This window comes from Hyaena hyaena, unplaced genomic scaffold (genome assembly GCF_003009895.1).
Source record: "Hyaena hyaena isolate Hyena2069 unplaced genomic scaffold, ASM300989v1 scaffold_21, whole genome shotgun sequence".
NCBI lineage: Eukaryota > Metazoa > Chordata > Mammalia > Carnivora > Hyaenidae > Hyaena > Hyaena hyaena.
Window position 1 is genome coordinate 3764265 of NW_024080653.1, and position 25019 is coordinate 3789283.

General features: G+C 59.6%; 1 protein-coding gene across 7 annotated transcripts in view; it reads right to left on the reverse strand.

Moving 5' to 3' along the window:
* Positions 1 to 25019, reverse strand: part of RBFOX3 (RNA binding fox-1 homolog 3) — a 437228-nt gene that overhangs the window by 289106 nt on the left and 123103 nt on the right. For all 7 annotated transcript variants that reach the window (XM_039226511.1, XM_039226516.1, XM_039226513.1 and 4 more), the window contains exon 2: positions 16251 to 16405. The gene's annotated coding sequence lies outside the window, so the exon portion shown is untranslated. The remainder of the gene's footprint in view (positions 1 to 16250; positions 16406 to 25019) is intronic.

A 25019-nucleotide genomic window follows, 5' to 3' on the forward strand; every position in this document is an offset into this window, starting at 1 on the left:
TCATGTTATATAAACTCTACCTCAATTTGAAAGTGTTGACGCCCGAGTCTCCTGCTCCCACTGGAGTCCAGCGCTCTATCCTCTATGTCCCAACCCCGGCAGCAACTTCCCAAAAGGACAGCAGTCTGTCCTCCCCCACACGATTGCCACGGTCTGCTCTCCAGAAAGCACCCGCATCAGGTCTAGCTGCCCCTCCCCAGGTAGGGCACCCAGGATCGCTACCAAGACTCTGGGCACCCAGCCTTACCTCCCACCCACCAGCCTCTGTCACCCTCTTAAAAAGCTGTGCCCTTTCTGATCACCATGACTTTTCTCTGTATGCAGCTCTCTGTCCACCTCTTTCTCCCCAGAAAATTCCAACGCATCCTTCAAGACCCAGCTGAAAAGCCCTTCCATCGGGCCCCCAAAGCATCTACCGTGCCTCCCCACGGCTCTGCCCTTGGTGCAAAGGGCAGATGAGCTGCAGCCTGCATGGGACAGCAGCTCCTTGGGGGCAGAAACACATCCTGTTCGTCCAGGACCCCCGGACACATCCTTTCATTGCACAAATACACGGGAGGCCCGGGATCCGGTGAAGAATGAATAAGAGAGGAAAACAGTATGGAGACTTCTCAAAAAACTAAAAACAAAAATACCATATGATCCAGCACCTCCACCACTGGGTATTTACCCAGAGAAAACTAAAACACTAATTCAAAAGGGTATGTGCACCCCCATGTTTATTGCAGCATTATTTACAACAGGTCAAGTGTGGAAGCAGCCCAGGTGTCCATCAATAGATGAACAGATAAAGATGTGGCGTGTGTGTGTGTGTGTCTATGTGTGTGTGCACGTGTGCACGCAATGGGATATTACACAGCCATGAAAAGGGATGAGATCATGTCATTTGTGACAACATGATGGACCTAGAGAGTATTATGCTAAGTGAAATACATCAGTCAGAGAAAGAAAAGCACTACATGATCTCACTTACGTGTGGAATCTAAAAACCAAGCAGACAAACAAAAAGCAGAAACAGACCCATAATTACAGAGAACAAAATGGTGGCTGTCAGAGGGGAGGCGGGGGATGGGCGAGACGGTTGCTGTCCGGCTCCGCGATGCACATGTCCCCACCCCACCCCAGGTCCAGGGAGAGCCACCGAGCCCAGAACGGGAGCGTGCAGAGAACAGTACATCTCTCCAAACAGTGCCTCCTTCTTTGAACCCTGGTGGCGTTTCCTGGGGGAGCTTCACACAGAAGAATCACAGACCACCTCTGTGTTCCACACCCTCCACGTCACGGGCACACAGCCTGGCCATGCCCATGGCGAGCGGAAGTTGCTCTAGAGGCTCGAATGGCACTCGCCCCCCTCAAAACTCCATCTACCCAGAACCTCAGGACGTGACCTGAATTGGAAATAGGGTCTGTGCTGGTGCAATGAGCTACGATCTCAAGAAGCAAGCCTCCCAGCTTTAGGCAAGGCCCGAAGCACAATGGCTCGTGCCCTTATAAGAGAGTGGACAGGGAGATTTGGATGCAGAGACACGGGGAGAAGGCCACGGGAAGGCCCAGAGGCACAACGCCACACACCACGGACCACCAGCGGCCCCCCCCCGCCGAAGCTGGGAGAGAGGCCGGAACCAGGTTCTCCCTCGGAGCCTCCAGAAGGAGCCAACCCTGCCCACACTGGACCTCGGACCTCTGGCCCCCATGACCGTGAGACCATGAGACCTGTGGTGTGAAGCCCCCAGATTGTGGCAACTTGTTACGGCAGCCCCAGAAAACTGACCCACTTGCTAACATTCCAGACACTTTACCAGGTTCATTATCTGCCTCCCCTTTGTAGAGGGCACATTCTTACGTGGGCACAGATTTCTGCCTCTTTATCTGACGATGGCTCCCCAGATCCCAAAACAGGCCCACCTCCTAGTGACAGATCAATGACAGCAGATGAACGAATACTAGCATGCAGGCTCGGGCTCTATCCGCCGCACCCTGAATCCCAGCTCAGCCATTACCAGTCACGTGACTCTGGGCAGGTCCCCAGGCCTCTCTGAACCCCAGGTTCCTCTTCTGTGCCTCCTCCCAGATGTCCAGAGAGTCAGGTTGAGAAGCCCAGACATCAGGTCCGCAGAGCGGAGGAAGCAGGACGTCAACGCCGAGTAAAAGCACGGACGCCCAGTGGCAAATGTGGAGCGGCTGCATTCCTAAGGCGAGGCCAAGACCTGACCCAGAGGCTGCCCAGAGTTTCGGCGGCCTGGGTGCAGGGGTGGTCGGATCCCCACCTCCTCTGGCGGTGCCCAGCCAGCACCCGCTTAAGTGGAGGGACGAAGGCCACCACTATCCCCACCACCGGCGACAAGAACACGGTCCCAGGGCCACCCTGTAGACACGAACTCCTGGCTTCACCGCCGAGGCCCCGGCAGCCTCCGACTCCGGGAAGTTTGCTGCCACTCTGCTGGACCCAGGTGGGGAGGGCTCACTGGCGGTGACGCATCACAAACACGTCACTCCCGCTGCCCCACGCACGGGTCTCTTTCTTCTCGTCCAGAGCGCTTCCAGAGCAGCAGGCACACTGCCAGGGACGCCGGCGACCGCCTGGAGGAGAAGGGACCGTCCGTGCCGCCCCACGTGCGCAGCGTGGTCAGTGGCGTGGGGAAGACACTCACCAAGGCCGAGAACCGGTACAGGAGCAGGAAATGAGCGGAGCAGTGGGCCTCGGCCCACAGGAGGCAGCCGGGCCGCCCGGGCCCCCAATTAAAGCCTGGCCCGTGTGCTGGGGAGGCCTGGGGACAGGCAACAGACTCCCCCACAGACATCTGCCTCAGGGGGAGGGTGCAGGCTGCAGACTGGGGAGCGGGGGGGAGCCCACTGCAAGCTGGTGACTGCCGCCCAGGCTGGGGAGAGAGGCGGGGAGGGAGGGCGGGAGGCGGCTCTTTTTATAGCAAGCAAACAAACAAACTGTTTTGCTTTAAGAAGCCAAAAAGGAAAAAAGAAAGAGATAGAAAGAACGAGAACGTGTTCCTGGCAGCTACCGGGAGAGCACAAGTCAGGGCTGGCCGAGGGGGGAAGGCAGGAGCCCCACACGCTGAGGCCGGGGCTCACCTTCCAGGGCCCCTCGGACAGCTGGGCGCCAGGCCGGCCAGCACAGCCAGCCCTAGTGACACGCCGGGCCCAAGGCCACACTATGGGTGACTCATCCTGACTCCTCGCACAAGCCCAGGGATGCACCCGTCTCCCAGGTGACAGGGCTCGAGCCTCAGCCGGTAGTGGGGCTGCTGGCCAGCTCACAGGAGAGCCATGCCGCCGTCTGGCTGGTGGCCCCAGCAGGCCTTGAGCGGAGCCCCCTTCTTCCTTGTCCCCTTCCCCATCACCTCCACCCTCCCTCTGGTCTTCCAAACCGTGCACTGATTCAAGGCGCCGTGACCCTCACCGTGGCCCCCAAGGCAGTCCCTCACCGCTGCCACAGTTCATGTAGTGTGCGGAGCCGCTAACCAGAGAGAGCTCCATCCCGTCACACACCGCACGGGCTATTTATAACCCTGAAAACATCTTTATTATTATTTCTCTCCCCCTGCCTCCCCCCTCCCCCCAGAAACGATCTCACACAATCCTGAGTACACGCTGCCGCGGAGGGCCGCGGGGCCGCGGCCGGGGCGCTTCCTTGGGCCCTGCCCGGCGAGCAGATGGCAGCGTGGGCGTTAGGTACCAGCCTCCTGGCAATCGGAACATCTGTTCCCGTTAGAAAATGCTAATTGCCATCAATCAGGACAGCACCTACCCACATTTACATGCAAGCACACACGCAAAAAAAAAAAAAAAAAATACATCTAAATTTCTTCAAGCACACCGCCGCCTGCATGTTAACGAGGCGGGTCTGCGCCTTCACCGCAGCCTTCATCCAGAAGGCTCCAGCCGGGACCGCCCCCAGCCTCTCCAGCACCTGCCCCTGGACCCACAGCGAGGGAAGAGGTCAGGGAATCCCTCAGTGGGAGGCCGGGCTCCAGCCTCCCCTACGACCTCTCGTCTGCCTGCCCCGGGGGGGAGGGGGTGGTGGAGGTGGACACGAGGTCGTGGGCTCTGCACCGGGAGGCTCAGGTCACCTGAACAGAGCGCCTGCAGGGAGCCGACATTCCTTTGAGCTCTGCGTTCGCATGAGCCGCCAGCCTCTCTCGGAGCGAAGGTCCGGGTTGTGTCCACGCCTCGAAGAAACAGTCCGGCCAAATCCTTCAGCCCAGGAGTCTGCGCATCTGCGGATCTGAAGGGTGGCCCAGAAGTCACCCTGCCCTAAGGGCTTGTGCAGAGATGCTCTGCAGTTCTGGAATGTTCCGGCCCCCTGTCCCTGGGTCCCTGGGCTCACTAGCGCCTCGGACCACCACTCGGTTGACACATTCCCCAGACCTCGGTGATCTGGAAGAGTCCTGGGAGGGTCGGGGGGGGGGGTCTGCAGTGACTCGGGAGCCTGACGACACATCGCACGTGACCCCTGCCAGCAGTGTGAGGGCTCGCTGCGCCTCCAGGTGGGCTCGAAATACCAGCCTGTTCTATAATGAGAAGCGAGGATTTTCCTCAGAGTCCTTCCACACGCCCACGTGCGCACCCCAAAGAAAGCAGGCGAATTTGCTCATTTTGCTCCTGGGCGTGGGCGCCGCTGCCAGCCGCGGCTGCTATGAGGCCCCGCGACCGGTGTGAGGGGTCAGCTTGTCCTAATGAAAAGGGGTGCCTCGCGGCCAATAAGTGAGGCCCAGGCCCCTTGGCCTTGGGGATCAATGTCACCAGGTGGGAAGGGGGCCCTCTGGCTCCAAGCTGGCAGGTGGGGTCCCAACCCGTGATGGCCACATCCTGACGGTGTAGAAGCAGGGTCTGTGAGCCCCGGCCCAGGGCCACCTTCTCTCCGCAGGAGACGTGTACACGTGGTTTGTCGTGACACATGGTTACGGGAGGCCGCAGGCCACCTCCCCGCCCCCCCCCACGCCCCCCCGTCTACTTGAGCTCCCCAAAGCAAAGTGTCTTTGTCAGAGATCTCAGGCGATGAACAGAAAATAAGGAGCTGGGCTCACGGAGTGGAGAAGCAGAGGAGGAGAGACAGGAAAATCTGGGGCCGTCTTGCCTCCAAATTCTGGTCTAGTTTATGTTTTTTTTAAGAAGGGCCCTGTGCCCGGTGCCTGGTAAGGACAGGGAGGACAGGCACAGCCGCATGCTGTCCGTGACCGTGTCCCAGCTGGGCGCCGTGGCCAGCCAGCCTGGGAAAGAAAGCCTTCACAGCCCCACCAGGCAGCTCCTGGCCGTCCCCCACTGCGAAGGTGGGTGGTGGTACCCGCGCCCACACCACTCCCACCCCCAGGCTCCGCGGCCGGCAGTCGTCACGATCCAGTGGGGCTTCACCCAGATCTGAGCGTGCCAGGCTCCGTGCCCGTGTGCCGCTTGAGCTGGGCTCACTGCTGTCTTTGCTCAGAATTCAGTGTTTGCCTCCACTAAGGTCTTGTGAGTGCTCCTGGGTGGGGACCTTGAGCGAGGCCTCCGGAGGTGGTCCTCCCTCGCCCTGGCCTCTCCCATCGTGTTCTCTGAGCCTCCGATTTCTCCCGCAGCCCGGGCCCGGCTCTCTCCCCTCGGAGGACCCACAAGCTCAGGGACCGGACAGGGCACCGTGTGGCCTCCCTGCCCAGCCCTGAAGCTTCCCCCACCGCCCCACCCTCCCGCAACCCTGCATCCCTTCCCACTGGACACACAGAACATCCCCTCGAATGGGTACCTGTGGGAGCCTGGAGGCCCAAGCACCCTGACCACACCCCGAACCTGAGGGTCATGTCCTGCCCTCAGGGGCATCATCAAGCCCTGGGATTCTTGACCCCAACCAGGCACAGTGCACATTTGGGCCAGGTCATTCTCTGCCAGTGGGGGCCTGTAGGAAGGGTCTCCAGGCATGGCCACTGTCCCCTGGGGGAGCAAAGTCACCCACAGCTGAGACCCTCGGCTCTAACCGGAAAGCCTCACAGATCACAACCACAACCCTCGTGGTCGGCGCTCACTCGTAGAATGACCAGTGCCAGGGAGAGTGGAAGGTGATCCAGCCCTCCTCGGAGGTCGGGGAGGGGCCCGGGAAGCCATTCTGGAGGCAGGGGAGTTGCACTTGTCCGGGAAGGAGCAGCTGGACCGTCACCAGCTGTGGGAGGGTTGGGGAGGGGGAGCAGGGGCCAACGGAGAGGCCACAATGTGGGTGGGACGGCCAGGACGCTGGCAGGGGGCAGGACAGGTTGGGGGGGGCAGACCTTGGGATCAGAGTCAGATGTCACAGGCCCCCCATCAGCCCTGACCGTCACTGCACACGGTTCTTCTGGCGTATTTCCACGCCGCTTCCTGGTGTTCCCTGTTCCTCTTTTCCTTGCCCAGACTTTGCTCTCCTGCCCTCACGGGCTTGCTGAGTCCTAGGAGCTGCTGTAGGCCTCAGTTTACCAAGGAAACACAACCGTGATGGTCTGCCCTGACCACCCCAGGGAGACCAAGAGAGGATGAGGGTTTCAAAATAAACTCTGCAATGTTAATAATAACCAGCAATGAAAATAAACAATGACTTCCAGAGAGGAAGAGAGGATAGATGGATGGACGGACAGATGAACAGACACCTACACACGTACGTAAATGCATGAAAGATACATAGAAGAATGGATGGATGGATGGACGGATACATACACACATGTATAGACAGATGAGAGATACACGGATGGGGGGATGGACAGACGGACTGATGGACGGATGGTAAGCACTCTGTACATGCTGTTGAGTGGAGCATGCTGCACCCACCCTCTTGGACAGGCTCTGTCACTGAGGAAGGGTGTCCAGACACAGGTCTGCTATCACAGCCCCGTCTGGTGACTCCTCCTTCACACCTAGAAGGCCACATGTAACCCATGATTCAACTGTTCCCAGAGTTAAGGGAGAGCATCTCACCAGGGACGACTGAAGTGCTGTCTGGAACCCTGTATCCAAGACATTCTGTGAAAGCCTTTCATGAAACCTACTGCGTGCAGGGCTGCGGAGGGAGAGGGCAGCAGCAGAAGCCGGTGCCCTTAAAACCCGAGAGGAAGGGGGGCCAGCGGAGGAGGGGAGACGGGGACGCAGGGGAACCTCCACGGGCAGCCCAGAGCCTGCTGCACACGCCTCCCAGGTGCCCCCTGCGCAGGTGAGGGACAGCTCCTGGGGACAGAGGCGGGGGGAGCGGAGGGCCGGGCCATGCCAACCGTATCCATTCCAGGGAGTCGTTCCCCCAAACCTGGGACGATGGCCATGCCTACAGGGACCCCGTGAGACAAACACAGTGGCCGTGCTGTTTTGGGACAGAGGAGCGTCTCCTTAAAAATTTCAATTCATTTTTAGAACATTTACGATTCGCAAGAAATTAAAAACAGTACAGAAAATCCCTCTGTACCTTTCTGATACAGGCCGAACTGTGTATCCTCAAAATTCATATGTTCAAGCCCTAAGTCCCGGTCCTACCTCAGAATGTGACTGTATCTAGAGACGGGTCATTACATTAAATGAGGCCACGGGCTGGTCGTCCCTAAGCCACTCACGGCTGGTGCCCTTTTGGAAGAGGAGATCAGGACATAGACACGCACAGGGGGACGACCTGGTGAGGACACAGGGAGAAGGTGGTCGCCTGTGAGCCCAGAACCGAGCCCTGGGAAGGGATCGCCCCGGCCACCACCTGGATCTGGGACGCCCAGTCTCCGGAACTTCTGTTACGGCTGCCCGAGCACAGCGGTGCCCCCGTACATCCGGCATCACTGTGGCACCTTCTCCAGACAGGACCCCGCTGGGCGTGCCGGCCCACGTCACAGCTCACTTGAGATGTGACCTGGGCACCCTCTCTAGTCAGCCCTGCTCAAAGCACCTGTGGTGAAGGGCTCGTTTTACTTCCAAGTCAGGGAAATATACGCTGTATGTAAGGAGTGTGGATGCAAAAGGGATTACTGGGAAAAAATGGAATAATAAAGACTAGACACAGAGCCCGATTTCCCAGTAACAGACCCATGACCATGAAATCACTTACAAGAGACTCTGGTGCCTGTTCCCAGGCCCTGCCCTCATCTTCCCCATTCCCTGCCCCTTCAGGGCAGCGGCTCACGGGCAGGCTCTGTCCACAGACCTCGCCTTGAGTAACTCTTGTAAAGTCTTTTCAATATTTATTTATTTTTGAGAGACAAAGTGTGAGCAGGGGAGGGGCAGAGAGAAGGAGACACAGAATCCAAAGCAGCTCCAGGCTCTGAGCTGTCAGCACAGAGCCCGACACGGGGCTCGAACCCATGAACCGTGAGATCATGACCTGAGCCGAAGTCGGACGCTTCACCGACTGAGCCCCCCAGGCGCCCTGAGTAGCTCTGATTTGGGTCATTCAAGACATGAGTCCTGAGCCAGTGCTGTCCCCAGAGAGCCATGTGGGTTCCAAGTCTAGATGGCCCCACGCTAATCCCTCATCAGTAGCTGTTTCCTCATGGGGACTCCGCTCACAGGGTTGTCGTGAGGATTCGCACGGATGACACATGTCAACCTGGCAACGGGAACCACAGACAGTCATGTCCACATGTCACCCCAGGACACCGCCTGACCGCCTCCATGCCATCGATATGGCATCAGACACTCCAGGCCTCCCCCCTGAAGGTGTTCTAGGGGAGTGCTCTGTGATCTTTCTTGAACTTGGGTTTATCTTCTGATGGCTTCCAGGTCCTTCTGTAACACTGACATCCCGATGAGCCCCCACTGGTAGCTGTGGGTGGCCGCACCCCACGAGCTTCCTGCAGCTCCAGCCGGCGGTACTGAGCGGCGCTCGGCGACACAAGGTCACTCAAAAACACCATCTGTCCAAGCTCTACCTCCTCCCCCAGCCCACGGAAGCAGAGAGCACGGATTCTATCCTGCCCCCATGTCTTCTCTCCTACATGCATGCACACAAAACCAAAGCTGGACCTGTCCCCACCTCTACTTCTAAATTAACTTTTCTTCCTGAGACATTTGCTGACCCTTCTTTTCTGTTCTTTGCCCCACAGAACACAGATGTCTTTGAAAGCACCAGGCCGAGGAATATTTAATGTATCCTTGCAGACTGGATAAAAAAAGAGCCATAAAAATTCTTACTTGTCTGTCCACTACCAGCCTGTGTGTCTACACAGAAACAAAGCGAGGGTCCCAGGAAACCGCATGGGTGCCCACTGGGCAGTGGGCTCAGCAAAAACAGCGACCCACAAATCCTCATGACCCCCGGGGTCATAGCCCACTTTGAACCCAAAATCAGTGAATGTGTACAAATCCACGTGGGACCGGCGCGTGGCTCTGCCTGGGACATCTTTAAGTCACAGGTTGCACGCGGCGACTCTGGGTGATGGGGACCCTTCGGGTCCCACGTGCACACGTGTGTCGACGCATGAAGACCCTCCCTCTCCCCCCTGCCCCCCGCGCACCTGCTGATGGCGACACCCAATCCCCAGCTCCGCCTGGAGACACGGCCCGTATCCTGATGCTCAGCCTCTGGCGGGAAGCCGGATCGGCACGCTGTCAGGAACACGGTTTTCCCAGAAGGCCACCGTACCTCACCCACAGTTGACTTCTGCATCCGTAAACATGAGGACAACTTGTCCCCAGGCTCTGTTTTCCGCCTGTGTTCCTCCTTTGTCCCCAGTGCCATTTGGTCCTCTCTCTAGTGGCCTTGTGGGCGCCCCCCGCCCGCCCCGTTCTGGATTCTCACTGCTGCGATCGTCAGCCGGGCTCCACTCCTCCAGGGCCCTCCCGGCCGGCTCGGGGCCACATTCCGCCACTGCAGCCCAACCACGCGTCCCGGGGCCCGCTGGCCCCCCGGGTTCCCCACTCACCTTCTCGGTCTGCCTCCGGCTTCTCCCGCCTGCAAGGAGACCCTCGCTGGCAGAACAAAACTGGGTGACCTATACTTGTACCGAGAACTTTTGTTTTCAGGCCTGGATTTGGGGGGTGGGGAGGGTCTGGCCTTTTAATTCTTAGTTTTTGCTGTCAAGACCGATCTCAAGAGCGGGATGGCGGGAGTTGAGTGGAGAAGAGCAAATCGGGGACACAAGAAAGGTTCTCTGCCGATGACCACGGGGCGCCGGTGCCTGCTGCTCTCGGTTAGCGGAGGATCTGTAAGCTTGGGGAAGGGTTTCACCGCGAAGTCTAGTCTTACAGCTCAGGGTCGTTCTGGCCTTCGCTTCCCAACTGGCCTATAGGCATCATCGTCTTTAAAAGGACTGATGAGGGGCGCCTGGGTGGCTTAGTCGGTTAAGCGTCCGACTTTCGCTTAGGTCCTGATCTCGCGGTTCGTGGGTTCGAGCCCCGCGTCGGGCTCTGTGCTGACTGCCGGCTCAGAGCCTGGAGCCTGTTTCAGTCTGTGACTCCCTCTCTCTCTGACCCTCCCCTGCTCACGCTGTCTCTCTCTCTCTCTCTCTCCTAGAAATAAAACATTAAAAAAAAAAATTTAAAAAAAAAAAAAAAAAAAGGACTGATGAGAGGGCGCCTGGGTGGCTGTCAGTTGAACATCGGACGTCGGCTCAGGTCATGATCTCATGGTTCGTGAGTTCGAGCCCCGCGTCGGGCTCTGTGCTGGCAGCTCAGGGCCAGAGCCTGCTTCAGATTCTGTGTCTCCCTCTCTCTGCCCCTCCCCTGTTCGTGCTCTCTCTCCCTCTCAAAAATGAATAAACATTAAAATAAAGAAATAAAAATAAAAGAACTGATGAGAAGCCTAGTGTCTGAGTGGAATCCATGGGGGCAGTGAGTGGGGGACGCGTGGAGCCCAGTGCCTGGGCTCACCTTCCTCCCAGCAGGCCTGGAAGATTCCGTGGGCAGAAGTATGTCCCTCTGGACCCCCAGAACCCACAAATGTGATCTTATTTGAAAAGAGGGTCTTTACAGCGGTGATCAAGGATGAAGACGAGGTCCTACCGGAGTGGGGCGGCCCGGACCCAACGGCTGGTGTCCTCATGAAAGAGGGGAATCTGGGACACACACATGCACACACACGCACACGCAGAGCGCATCGCCATGTGCCGGCACGGGGCCAGGCAGGCAGAGAGCAGAGAAGCCACGCGACGATGCAGGCAGAGGTTAACACGGCAGGCCGCGGAGCACCAAGCGTGCCGCTGACGCCAGAATCTGGGCGAGGGGGCACGGCCCCGCTGACACCTTGATCCAGACACCCAGCCCCCAGAACTGCGACAGAATCCGTTGCTGCTGTTTTAATCCACCCCTCCCACCCCGGCCGTGCTCCTGGGTTAGGGCCGTCCCAGGGCTCGCCCTCCGGAGGCTGTGGGCTCTGGGGCGAGGAGGCCGGGGGGACGGGCCTGCTCCCTCGAGAGGCCTGCAGGCTCCCGGCAACGGCCACCTGGGGAGCCACCAGCAGAGCCTGCCTTCCAGCGCCAGCACCGATGCATCTGGAAACTCTTCTCACCTTTAAACTGTTTTAAATGCTCCAACACACTGAGTGACTAATGGGCTCTAATTGGGACAGCTTCTGGGGGCGAGCGGGGCAGCAGGGGGTGGGGGGATGCTCCGACCCAGCGCCCGTCCATGACCCTCCCCGCTCAGCCCCGGGATGCTCACGCATGGGGCTCCAAAGCAAAGGATGGCGGGGAAGCCAAAAGCAGGTGGGATAAGATGCCCCCGCTGCCTCCGAGGTTTGAGGCATCTGTCTGGGACGGACAGAAGGGCTCCTGGAGACAGAGCTGTGCTAGTCAATCGGGTGGATGCTAAGGAGAGCTGGGAAGAGGCCAGCTACAGGCACACCGCAGAGGAAGGGGGGGAGTGGGGCAGCCCGTAGGGAGGGCGCCAGGGCCCCCTCCTCTTTCTTCCTCAATGGCACACCCCCGGAACCTGTTCCAGCAGCGGGCGCTCAGAAGCAGGGATTAAAGCTGATCCCAACACCCTTCCCGAATCCTCCTTTCCGAAAACATTTAGCGATACAAGAGGAACCACGGATGTTCCTAGAAGGATCCATGTTTCCAAAGACTGGCTCAGGCTAAAGTCTTGGATGGAAACTAGCGGGCACACGAAGAAGTCAGGTGCCCCTGCGGGAAGGCGGGCACACTGCAGCGTCGGTCAGGTGGCGTCACCTGCTGCGGCACCCGGACCTCCTCCCGCGCGGCAGGAATGTGTTAACTGCAAGTGTCAGAAAAACATCCCATTACCTTCTGGATAACGCCGTGCTCTCCCTCTCCCCACCACGGAGGGACATTTACCTCGATGCTCTAGAAAGCTCTGCGCGCATTAATATTGCTGATGCGGGCAGACTTTGCTTCAGCTCGGCCCCCCGAGGAGGCCATGTGATGGATTCCAGTTTAACAGCTTTTAAAAACAAGCAGACAAGAGACGGGGCGTGATGGATGGCGCGGGAAGCGCACCCATTCGGGGATGATTTATGGGCAGTCGCAGGTTGCAGCTCAGGGGTCCGTCCCCAGGAGGGAGGGGTGGGGGCCGGGGTAGACGGATGGGTTCTCGCACTGAAGGGGGGCAACGCCCGGCGTGCACCGGCTACACAGTGAGGACGCACTCACTCCCTGCCCCTGCTCTCGGCCACATGCCGCCCCGTACGTGGCCACGTTTAAAGGAGTTGGAAGGGTACCTCTGGCCCAGCCCAAAGCCGCTGTTGAGCAGGAAGAGTGAGCTCCACCCCTGCAGGCTTCAGGAGCACCTCTGAGGGGCCAGAGGTCAGGGCAGAAGGCCCTGTTTATGTCTCGGCTTCCAGAACAAGGTCGCCCCCCTCCTCCGGACCCCCAAAGCATCTGGAGGAGGAGCAGCGAGGCACACGGTGGGTGGGCGGTTGGATGGTTGTGGTTCGGGAGGATTCGGAGATCGGCAAGGGGGAGGGAGAGGAGGAGGAGGGCCGGGACGCAAGAGCCAAGACGCCCGCCGGGCGGTTCTCCAGGTGGCTGGCAAGCGGGCTCCCTCCCGGCGGCCGGAAGCACCGATCCGCCCCGGCCTCCACCGCCGCCCCTAAGACACAGCCCTCACTTTGTAGCAGACTGCTTTCCACCCGTGCTTTTAACAGGGACTCAGAATTCACTACACAGTAAAACCCAAGCTGAATCCACATCTAAAGGCTCACAGTGGGGTCTAACTCACGGGACACTTTCCAAGGCGGGCGAGGTAGCCCGCCCCCGGCGCGGACACCCCTGCCGGCACGAGGAGCCAAGTGCCCCAAATGGTCCCGTAGCCCCCGGGGCCGGGCCAGCCCCACTCACTGCCCGCCCTGACCCTGCCCATGGCTGACCCCGGAGCGCTCTCAGGAGGCCCGTCCCCGCTGACACCACCATGGAAGAAGGCGAGCAGGAGCCCCTCACACCCCCTCCCCTACCCGCTTCCCCCAGACCTCCGCCCTCCTGCCAGCAGAGGCCGGCGCGCGTCCCACCGGGCGTGACGAAACCACGGATGGGGGGCCTCTGAGAACAGGAGGGACTGGGGTGCCCCCTGCCTCTCCCTGGTTTTCCTTCCAGACATCAGAGCTCGCCGCGCCGGGGCGCCCGGGGGGCGGGGGGCTCCCTGACCACTGCTCTGTGGGCCCGGCCCCCCCTCTGGAGACCCGCCAGCAGCCTGAGGTGGACTCGGAGGCAGAACACAGCCCAGCGGCCCCTGCAGGCTTCCAACTGCTCGGCACCACGGGGACACGGGCCTTCCTCCCCCTGACCCCCCAGCCCCCCAGGGAGACTCACACACACACTGCCCGTTTCACGACGTCAGAGAGCGTGCGTGGGCATCAACGAGGGGCTGCGAAGAGACATGGCTCCGGGCCAAAGGGGGCTTGCACAGGCCCCACCGAGCCCCGAGCTTCCCAGACCTGCCGGCCGGGCCTGGCTAGTCTGGCGCCTTTGGCTTTGACCGCACCCCCCCCCCCCCCCGCCAAAAATTTACCTTTCACCCAAAGCTGGGCCCCTGCAATCGCCTTCAAGGAAAAGCATCTTCCAAGGGGTCACCCGCCCTCAGGAGCTCGGCGCTCTGCTGCCCTTCCCCCGGGGCAGCGCCACGGGCTCTTGCACAGAACCAGGATCCTGAGATTCAGGGGACATGCATGACCCCAGGGAGCTCGGCCCACACTGAGGTCAGCCCCGAGCTGTGCGTCCACTGCGGGTGGGTTGTGGTAGCACTGCGGGGACCCCCTCCCCCCCCCACCCAGTGCCGAAGGATTTGGAAGGTCCCATGGGATTGAGACCCGGCCCCCTGCCCACAGCCCGTATGTGACCTCCCTTTACAGGCCTCTAAGGGGCCGCCCGAGGTCTAGCAGTGAGGTGACACAGCCATTTCCGTGCAGAAGCGCGGTTGTTGAAAATTCTCATATCAAACACATCCCCGGACCCACCCTTCACATCCTGGGTCTGAGGCACAGCCCTGCCCCCCACGGGACAAGCAGAAGCCTCCTTATGGTGGCCCTGCTTCTGCCCCGCCCCCCCTCCCCATCCAGTCCCCACAGAGAAGGCAATGTGGTCTGCACACGGCTGAGTCTGCTGGTTCAGCCGCCTGCTCAGAGCTCCCCAGCGGCTGCTACCATCTTTAAGGCAAAACCCCCGATGCCTACCCCTGGCCTCAGAGCTTCTGCACTACCTCCTCGCACCTGCTGCCCCCGGACCCTGGCAGACCAGCCTCTTGCTACTTCTCCCACGCGCCTCAGGGCCTTTGCACTTGCCAGGGTTCGGCTGCACTGCTCCCCCCAGGGCTCAGCTGGTTCCCTCTCTCATCCCCGTCAGCCTCCAGGGCCTGCCCGGACTGCCCTGCGAGAACAGCAGCCTCCATCATCCTCGATCGCCTCTGACCACCCTTCTTCACAACCTCGTCGCCGCCTGACGTTAAACGTCAGCAGAGTATACGCGGCAAGGACCTGGCTTTGTCGCCACCACAGCTCCAGCCTCCACAACAGGGTCGGCGAGTGTAGTTCAATGACAGCATCCAGACCCATCAGTGCGCAACCAACCGTCAGCCAGAAGAGGGCCTCAGACACCCTGGGGCAGAGAGGATCATGGGAAGAGCGGCAGCAGTGCGGGCCTGCAGCGGCTCCGATGCCTGTGCGGACGTGGGTTCCATGCACGCTACAGCTGGCACCCCGGAGGGGGAACTGGAGACACCAGCCTGTGTCCTCGGCTCCTTGCCCAGAACTCCTGCTGGCATCGTTTGCCCCGCCCATAAAAGGGCGGCACAGAGGCGGACTGCCCCGCGCGCCCGAGTCTCTCCTGCCCGGCCCTGCGTGAGCCCCACCCTCCAGTTTTGTGCAGTTTCTCAGTGGGGAATGGGCTGCACTGACCTCCCTGGTGATGTAACAATGTGCCTGGTTTTGTCCCCAGTTCCCAGGAGGTGACCTCTAAAACGCGGGGCCCTCCCGAGGGATGGGGGTGTCCTGTGTAACCTCACACCTGACTTCATGGTAACTGGACGGCTGGGCGGGTCCTTAGACAGAGGGACGCTCCCCCTCAGGGGAGAGACGGGGCAGGGGACAGAGTCCAGCCTTGTGGCCACTGATGTAATAGGACCCCAGTAAAACTGGGCACTCCCAGGCCAGGCCGCTTGGTGATGGGTGCGCTGCGGACACGCCCGGAGGGTGAGCGGTCCTGGCCCCTGCGGGGGAGGGCGTCCTTTACCACGGAAACCTGACCACACGTGGCTCTGCAGTTCTGAGAGTCAGTCTGGCGGATTATCAGCACTGAGGGTCCTGGGAAGTTGCAGCTGGTCCATCAGAAGTGCAGGTGACCCCCGAGACTTGCGGCTGGCGTCTGAGGTAGGGCAGCCTCGTAAGGGACGGGCCCTGAGCCTACGGGGTGCTCTGTCGCTAACCCGATAGCCCTGGGGTTGCGGGGGGAGTTCCTGATCCAGCCGAAGTTCCCCGGAGCAATCGTCCGGGCCCCCCCTCCCCCCCGGAGCCTGTGGGGGCACGAGCGCCACTGGCTGGCCTGCAGGAGGATCTGGGCAGCGGCAGGTCACAGCCGACCTTGGCCTCCACAGTTCGCGCTATGACACCAGAGAGTGGACGCTACGCCCTGTCCACCTTCCTTCCTGGGATGATAACTGCATCCAGGCTGACGGACCTCAGGTCACAGAGAGCAGGCACCCCTTGCCAATCTGAGCCAGCACAGCCCTGGGGGTCTGCCCCGGTGCCTCCCAGTCTGCCCCCCGAGGCCACAAAAGGCAGAGCCAAGTCCCCACCCTGCAGTCCCCTCGGTTCGTAACATGTTTTCCCATCGCAAATGCAACCTCCTCCTCCGAGGACCGGGCGGCCTGGGCAGCAGCCTTACCTGGTAGTGGTGGGGGAGGTGTGTTTTGCTGCAGCAGGGAGGTGCCCCCCTCCCCGTGGGGTTCTTTCTGGAACGTTCTGGGGTGGGAAGGCTGCTGGGAAACACGGAGTATCAGCAGAGGAACAGTTTCAGGTTCTCAGAGACAGATTCTCAACCTGAAGGAAAAGAAAAGAAGATTTAAATGCCTCCGAAGCAAACATCTTCTTTCTGACATAAAAGGAACACAGGTGTTAGCAAACAAGAGAAGAGGGGGTGCTTCAAGGCAATTGAGGCCACACCCGGGCGGGGGGGGGGGGACGCGAGAGGAACCTGTAGGGAAACAAAGCGTTAGGACCCTATTGCCAAAGGGCAGGTGGGCGCCCCCTGCTGCTCAGCCAGCCCTCCCGCTGTGGTGGCCCCTAAATGATACTTGGCCACCCTCCCCACCCCACCCCCAAGCACCGGCCCCACCACATCTTGTGGTGCCCACCCCCCTCACTATCTGCCTCACCCATGCAGAGTCCACAGCCCATCACGGCTACCATTCCTGAAACTCCCTGGTCCCTCTCTTTTTAAAAGATTCCTTGGGCAACGTCACTCTCCAGCCATGTCCCATGTCGCTGGGAGGAAACACCAGGTGGCTACAGTGACCTGCAAGCCAGGTCTGGGGACCCTGATGCTTACATGATTCGGGGTGGGGGAGGGCTGTCTCAGACGACGAAGCTAAAAATACACCGCAGGGCCGTGCCGGGGTGGGGGGCTCACAGCTTCCCGGTAAATCCTCCTGTGCCCACGGGACCCGAGGCAGTGCCCGCACCTCCCGCAGCCCCAGGCTTCCCGGCTGTCCCTACGTCCAAGCGCACCTCCCCCTGCACGCCACGTGCCTGCACAGCTGGGTGACCGCGCGGCGCACCCCTCCCAGCCTGGGGGGTGTGGCACGGTGGCCTGGCCCATGCACAACACCGGGTCAAAGATGAGGGTGTCCCCTCCTCCTCCGCCCCCTGAATCTCCCCCAGGACTTATCACAGCTGCTCCACACAGATGCATCACCCTGGAATGCAGGCTCCCCAAGGGCAAGCACTTGGGACCCCAGTGCCTGGGATGTGCCCAGCACCCGGTCGGAGCTCACTATTTGTCACATGGATGAATGAATGAATGAACGAATGAACAAACCCCCTTTCATTCTCCTCCATGCACACATTCAGGCTTCTGTAGGAGAGTGTCTGCTCTCACTCCCCGGAGCCCAAACTCCCAGGAAACACAAGGCGGGGGCGGGGGCTGCTGTTTCGGGGGGCACCTGGGCCTTGAAATTCCCTTCTTTGTTTAATTCGCTCCAACCCCGTGGGCACGCCATCGGCAGGTAAGACGCAAAACCGCTGCAGACATCCTCTCTGGGCAGAGCCCCGAGAGACCGGCCCTGGGGCAGAGTCCTGGGTCCGGCTGGCCAGGCGGTACTCCCCCAGCCCGCCTCAGCAGAGAGACCCCCCCCTGCACATCCCCAGAAACCCCACAACGGACCTTTAAAAAAGAAAAGACTACGAGTGTGTTTCTTTTCCTAAAATCCAGTTGCTTAAAAGGAGAATCCCGCACATCCCCAATGGCAGGGCCAGCCCCCCAGAGTGCTGCCAGCCGCAGAGAGACGCCCGGGCACCACGTGGCGTTGGAGCGAGCAGCCATGCCACGCACGGCGCCGGGGGCCGGGCATCGGGGAGAACGGGAGACAGCCCTGTGCTCCGTGAGGCCGCTCCTCAGTGGGAAAAGCAAGTGTGTGATCTGCTGTCGTGGGTCAGCGCTAAATGCAGTGCGAGAGACAGGTGGCGGCAGGGCGCCGCCCACAGCCGGGTAGAAGAGAAGCCAGGTGGACGCAGAGGGGCCCCAGGGAGAGGCGGCTCCAGGCGGTGACCCAAGCTGGGGGGCGGGGGGAGAAGGCAGGGAGGCAGGCTTCTCCTAGATCCAAATGCTTGGTTCTCAGCCGCGGGCACGAAAGGCGAGGCTGGAACTCATTCTGCACCAGACCCACTGGGACAAGAGCAGGCGGGGGTGTGGACGGTTGACGTGGCAGGTAAACCCAAGGCGGAGAGGTGACAAGGGACAGGAAGCAAAGGCGGGGAGGGGAGAGGCCGGTACAGGAATCCAGAGAGAGCCCAACCCCCGCCCCCGGCCCCACACTGATGGCTACGAACAACTCCCGAAATCTGGGCCACCTCCTCCAGGGTGGTGGTGACGCCTCACCCCCCAACCCCCCACTCGCACACTGAGCTGTGCGCCCTGTCCCGACCCTGCACACCCGCCTCGGGAGGCTCGCAGGCCGGGAGAGGAGAGGTTATTTCACCTTGCTGGGCCGTGGGCTCACGGAGCCTGGACAGGGGTGGCACGAATGGCCCTGTAGACCTCTCCGGTGAGCAGCCCTACCTCAGCCAGGCCTTGGCCTCGCCATCAGTACAGCTGCCCTTCATCTTCTTAAATGGGCCACCATTTAGCAGCTTGTCCCTGATGGCAACTGCATGTTCTCCCCCGCTCTGCAGACAAGACACTATCCATCACCCACAGTACAGAACCTGGGCCCTGGGCCCACCCCGGTGCGGGGCCCCAGCGTCCCAGCTGCCGGGGGGGGGGGGGCGCCTGGTCCCGCCTCCTTCTTCACAGAACAGACAAAGGTAAGAGACAAAAGGCCAAGCAAGTGAGTCACCATGAAGCCTCTCAAGGCCCCAGGGCTGGCTCTGTGAAAAGGGAGAAGAAAGGGAGACCAGAAGGCCCATGGGGCACACGGCAGCCCTGGCCTGTCCAGCTGAAGCCCAGGGTCAAGTCCTAAACCCAGCATGGGAGAGCTGTGTCTTCCTCCTCCTCGGAACACATTCATTGTGCCCCACCACGTGCCAAGCACGGCGCCAGGGCCCGCAGCTCCAGCCTCTGCCAGTGCGTAGCCCGGGGGCCAGAGGCAGGCAGGGAGCCTTCAACCGCTGACCTCAGTGTCAATGTCCTTGTGGGTCCTGCTGCAGGAGGTGGGGGACTCTGAGCCCCCCACACTACAGAACCCCAGGCTCAGGACTCTACCCCATCCCCTCAACCTACTTCTTTCAGATTCAATCCCCTTGTTTTTGTTGGGGGAGCCCTCAAAATTAATTTGGAGGTGGACAGAGGCTCCAGTTTCCCAGGAAGGCTGGACACAAGTGGTGGGGGCCTCAGAAGGACGTGGCACCGGAGAAGGGCCTGGAGCTGGAAAATACCAGGCGTAGTCCTACCAAGGGCAAGGGCAAGGACAGGGAGCTGGCTGGGAAAGCCCAGTCTCAGGAAGGTCTGTACAGCCCATTCCCACCCCTCCCCTCATCTCTGCCACCAATTAAAGTCTTCTGGGCCGCTGCCCAGCTCCCAGCTCTGCTCCCAAGGGGGCAGGAGGCCGGGCTGCCTTTAGTGTCCTGGCCCCAAGTGGCCTCCTGTTGCGATTCTTGCCATTAGGGAGAAAAAGACAGAAAAATGACACCGGCACTTCTAAGTATCTCCTGCAAAAATAAGCCAACACAAATAGGCAGTGGCCCCAGCAGGCGTTCCTGCTACAAGGGACTGTGGATGGTAAGGTCCGCTGGCCACCCCACAAACGCCAGGCCTGCGAGTACTGGGCAGTCGGCCCTTCCATTCCTCTCTGAGGGCCCCTGTCCTCTGAACACTGCAGGGCTGGACTGTCAGTCCAGAAGGAATGCGGAGGGAAGGGGGGGGGACCTCGGCCAAATCACCATCATCCTCACCATCATCATCACCATCATCACCATCACCATCGCCATCACCACCATCACCATCACCACCATCATCACCATCATCACCATCACCATCGCCATCATCACCATCACCGTCACCACCATCATCACCACCATCATCACCATCACCATCACCACCATCACCATCATCATCATCACCATCATCATCACCACCATCACCATCATCATCACCATTATCATCACCATCACCATGACAATCACCACCATCATCATCACCACCACCATCATCACCACCATCATCCTCACCATCATCATCACCACCATCATCCTCACCACCATCCTCACCATCATCATCACCACCATCATCCTCACCATCATCACCACCATCATCCTCACCATCATCATCACCATCATCACCATCACCATCATCACCATCATCCTCACCATCATCATCCACACCATCATCCTCACCACCATCATCCTCACCATCACAACCATCATCACCACCATCCTCACCACCATCACCATCACCACCATCATCACCACCATCGTGATCTAGGACTACATGTGGTCCCCTAAGGACAGCCCGAGGTTGGTCTTTCTCACCACCGTGCACCCTGCCCTCGGCACAGTGCTGCCCAGCAGCAAAGCCTCCATTCTGGCTTGTTTCCCACATCTCCAGAGACAGAGCCTCCCCTGCACTTGGGGACCCACAGGCAGGCTGGGGACAGCAACAGTCCTTCCTAACTAGGGTCATCTGGGGAAGCGGCTTTACGCATAAGGTTCAAGATGAGGATCAGACTTGTCACCGTCCCCCACTTGATGTCCCCTCCCTGGGCCTGCTGCTGGTACACGGGCCACGTCTGAGCAGACAAGGCCCTGCAGGTTCAGGACCTGGACTCAGAGCCACTCCTCACCTGCCTGGGCACCTTGGGACAAGGCACAGACCCCCGGCCCTCGGAGACAGCCCGCAACTTCCCTGGGAGACCCTAGGGGCCTGGGGCGGGCAGCAGGCGGGGCTCGGAGCACTCTCTCCTCCAGCTCCACCACGTACGAGCTGTGTGACAGGGGACAGGCTGGACATCCCTGACCCTTTCCTCCGTGGACTCGTGTGAAGGGCCTACCACGTCGGAGCCCACACGCGCTGTTTGACCCTCTGTAACAAAGGTACTAATCTCCCCAGAGACGCACCTGCATTCTTGTTCCATGTCCCAGAGAAGCTCAGGAAATGGTGTCTGCAAATCCCAGGGGACTCAACCTGCCCACCTGGGAATGGGGCCTTTCTCGCCAAACCAACCTTTCTGTGCTGGCTCATTTCATTGCCGGGAGGAACCTTTCCACGGACCAGTTCTGCCTGGCGGGAAGTAAAGGAAGCCCGGAGGAACCGCAAGGATTTGCCAGAGAAACAGAAAACAGGCTGGTGGTTCCCAGAGGCAGGAGGGGCTGGTCAACGGTGCCCAGGTCCCACCACCGGGTGAACCCTGCACGGCGCAGCAACCGTGCTCCGCGATGCTGGGTCGTATGCGCCAAAGTTGCCGGGAGAGGAGATCTAAAAGCTCGTTGTTACGAGAAAGCACATGGGGGGTGGATGCGGTGGCCACGTCACAATCTACGTACAACAAACCATCAGGTTGCACACCTTAAACTCAAGCAAAGTTACGCATCAGCTGTACTTCGATAGAGCGTGCCAAGTTCAAAGTAATGGCAAAGGGTTTGGTGTTCATTCTTTTTAAAAACAAAAAACATCAACACATCCAAACCCATCAGAGCCACCTGTCCCACTGACCACACCGCTCAGTAGGATACGGAAGCCTTGCCAAGCGCCACGCACTCTGGCCGGCAGGCTCTGTGTCCTGCCCTCACTTCTCTCTGAAGCCATTCCCTCGCTGAGCGCCCATGCCTCCTTCTCCCGGTTTCCGTCCTCAGTCCCTCCCCGGCACCTATCACGGGTGCTGACGGGCTCTGGTCCAATCTCTCCCCTCCCCGACGCCCCTCAGTCTCCGTTCCTCCCAGACACAAGCCAACAACACAACCCTGAGCTTAACACAGACCCCCGCTATGAAAGAAAAACTCGCCGTGTCTTCAGTGGGGAGAATATGTCACAGCACTTGGTCCCCGAAGTAAAGATTACAGGGAATACAGAATATTCGAAATAAAGGAGTCTCCTCTTTCCATTTCTAAACCAGAAGCCAGCTTTGTGCCTGACTCCCCCCATGCCTCATGAAATCCTGTCTCTGGTCAAAAAAGTAATAATAACAATAAGAATAAGAATAAGAATAATCTGGGTTTTATTTTTCTAGCATCTAGTGGGAGTCTGTGACAATTTTCCTGTAGCTGCACTTCATCCGCAACACCAGCCTGTTTTAATAATACAGTGTACCTTTAGGTATTGTTGAAATGTTACATTATTCAACGTATCCGACGGGAATGAGAAGGCGCTTATGTAATTTATGTGTCCTCCCGCTCTGTGTTTAAAGCTTGCGAAGTGGAGGGGTGTAATTTGGGAAGCAATTTTCCCCAAGGTCGGGGAAAGCAGTTTCTGGAGGGAAGGCTGGGAGCTGTGTGACCTTAGTGACAGCGGGGCTGGAACGGGGGCCCAGAAACCCCGACATGAGGTAGTGCCCAGGGGTCCAAGCCTGCCAGGCCCCAGACCAGACGTGTTCCCAAAAAGCACCAAAACTCTGGCCTGGCCACGCGGCTGGGTTGCACTCACTCTTGATGAGAAGTTGCGCAGGGCATGGTCTGAAGCGGACTCTCCCGTGCACTCCCCCTGCCTCCCTCGCCAATCAGCCTGGGCGCCCGTGTCTAGGGATCAATGACCAAGACAGAGACCCCAGCTTCAGACACCCGGGGACCTTCAAGCCCACTGGTTCCTGCGATCTGGCCCTTCCCCAAAGCACCATTCCAGCGCTGAAAATCCATTGAGTCTCTCCTACGACAGATGCTGGGGACCCAGATGACACCTCACAGGCCGGTCCCCCAAGGGGGCTGCAGCGCAGAGGGAGGGATGACAAGAAATCTTAGCAGAGGTAGGATAAGGGCTTGCGTGAGACGTCAGGCTCCACAGGGCAGACCTCCTGGGTGCTTCTAGAACAGTGCCTGGCACAGAGCAGTTCCGTGCTCAGTAAACACATCACAGATAAAACATCAGTGACCGAGGCAAAGGGGGTGCGGGAACCTTAGCAGAGAGAGGCCCCTCGCTCATCCTGAGTGGGTGTTCTTGCTTCCCAGAGGAGGTGGCCCACCCTGGAGGGAGTCTAAAAGACTGGGGAGCGGAGCAAGTGGCCCAGCGGGTAGGGACGCAGGCGAGAGAGGCAGGGAGATGCCTTCCGGGTCTGGGATCAGATGAACTAGAAGATGTGACCAGCCGTGTAAGTCAAAATCTAGATCAGGAAGCTCCTTGAACACCAAGCCAAGGACTTTCAATGGCCACTTGAAGAATCTTAAGCAGGAAACTATGCAGATGTGCCTCTCTGGTGCCTGTGTGGACAGGGCGGAGGGCGTGAAAACCAAGGCAGGAGTCTCAACACGGGGCCCGCCGCCGGCGAGCAAATGAGAAACTGAGACTCACACAAGGTGGATGGAGACCAGTGGGGGTGACGGGCAGGACTCGCGGGCTTCAGCTGGGCTGGTGCTGGAGTTTGCTATACGGTTATGCGCAGACCCCAAGTTATTCTTGACAGCTCGGCGTATGTTAACAATTACATGATCCGATTTCCCAAGGCTTGTGGGGTTGGGTTCAGATCTGGATGTGTTGTGTTTGAAGGGTCCCTGGGACATCTCGGCGGGGGGGGGGAGGGGGTGGCAGTGAGTCTTAGGAGGTAGTCTTGTCTGCTCTGGACTGCGGTACCCATCTCCAGATGGCCCTACGATCCTCAGCCCTTGTCCTCTGGCGCGGCCCCTTCACACCTCGTGCCAGGGCTGGGCACAGCAGCAGAGGTGATGGCCCCCTGTTCTGAGATCGGGTCATAAGTGACATCACCCGCTCTCGTGCTGGCGGAGGTTGACTATGACATGACATGGGGACTCTCCAGCGACCACGTGGAGAGATCCGCAGAGCAGGAGCTGGGCCTGCCTCCGACAGCCAGCAGGTTGACCCAAAGCCCGTGAAAGACCCTGAGCAAAAGACCTTAGCTGCTGAGATTCCCGGGGTCCTGAACCCCCAAAACTGTAGGCTAAGAAGTGACCGCTGTTTGAAGCCACTGAGGTTTGGTATGACCCTTAGATTAAACAAATAACAATGTGGACGGTGGCCAAAGCCCAGGGCACGGACAGAGACACCAGTGAGAAGAGACAGGGTGGGCGCAGAGGACAGGTGATGAGGGACACACCCCGGACACCCTGGGAGGCAGGGATGGGGTGGGGAGGCCTGTGCAGAGGAATAAGGGGCCCCCAGGGGAGGGAGACAAGCTGCGGGACACCACAAAAACCCCAGGAAGAGACGGTGTCCAGGGACCAGATTTCTAAGGGACCCAGTGGTCCCCGGTCCCCCAAGGAGCCCTTCTCGCTCCCTGCTTTGTGTGAGGCCCTGTCCCAGCTCCTCTCGCGGCCTCCAGTGGAAATCACGTCCCCAGTGAGAGGCCTGACCCGCCCAGCCAAGAAGACCTTGTCCGCACCCCATGTTACTCTTCTCCCTTGTGGCACCTGCTGCAAATTGTGATTACATTTTACTTTGTTGCTCTACTCCACCACGGCCTTGGAGGGCTGGGAAATACCTGTTCTGCTCACCGCTGCAGAGCCAGTGCCCGACACGTGAGGCCCTCGAGGATTTGTTGGATGAATGAGTGAGTGAATGAAAAAACGAAAGGGAAGAGTAAAACCCTGAGTCTCACCTGGTGGCCCAGGTTACCTGGTGGACACACTGTCCCTTCCCACGGCCCCTCCATGGCCCAGAGCCCTGGCTGGGAAGGGAAGCACAGCTGGGAGACGGAGAGGGGAGGAAAGCGCAAAGGCCCTGAGGGGAACCCAGACGGGCTCTTCCCGCCCTTGTCAGCAAAGCCGGAGAGGCTGTAGCTCACTCTGCTAGGTGGGGGTGCGGGGGACTGAGGGTGCATTGCACATGGCCTTCAGCAGTTGA